Source organism: Otolemur garnettii, unplaced genomic scaffold, assembly GCF_000181295.1.
Source record: "Otolemur garnettii isolate 467f Iridium unplaced genomic scaffold, OtoGar3 scaffold00071, whole genome shotgun sequence".
Lineage (NCBI taxonomy): Eukaryota > Metazoa > Chordata > Mammalia > Primates > Galagidae > Otolemur > Otolemur garnettii.
Window position 1 is genome coordinate 8,823,233 of NW_003852466.1, and position 766 is coordinate 8,823,998.

The window sequence follows — 766 nt, forward strand, 5'->3', positions numbered from 1 at the left end:
TGTGGGCACTGGAAAATCAATCAATAAATGAAAAAGAAAGTACTGGCCTCAGGGTGCTTACATTTTAGGGAGGAGAGAGAAACACACCCATGTGGAATAGCAGGGATTTGGTCCAGCCCTGTTGGGAAGGGGTGTGAGGGTGAGGGTGATGCTCCATGGGAGGAGGGCCCAGGGAGAAAGCCCGACAGGGAGAGAAGGGGCCTCAGGGACAGACTGCTCCAAGAAGAAGGCAAGTCCAATGGCCCTGATATGGAGAAGGGAAGAAGATTGGGAGACCCAGAGAGGGAGGAGCAGGCAGAGGAGCTTCTATTACGGAGAAGTTGGCTGCCTACACGCAAAAAAGCAATTACAGACAAGAATAACTCCAAAGTTGCTGGCCTCAAGGAGTGGTTCTTAACAGGAGATTTGGAGATTTCGCCCCACTAGGGGTCATCTGGTAACATCTGCAGGGATTTGGGTTGTCCTGCCAGGGTACGGGGATGCGATAAACACCTGTGAGTAGAGATCAGGATGTTGCAGCTTCAGTGTCTGCAGTGCCTGGCCAGTACAATAGTTCTCATCTGCTGAGATGTAGAAGAATGAAATGGGAGTGATGCAGGGGAGGGATGAGGATTCAGTTGGGACGTGCTAGTCTGGTGTGGGCTATCGGTTGTCCATGGACATAGTGTAGGCAGTTGAGTGTGTGCATTTGGAGTTCACCCTGGGAGTCTAGTTCTGAGATACTATTTAAATTCAAAACATGGATGAAATGAGTTAGGGGAGTGTA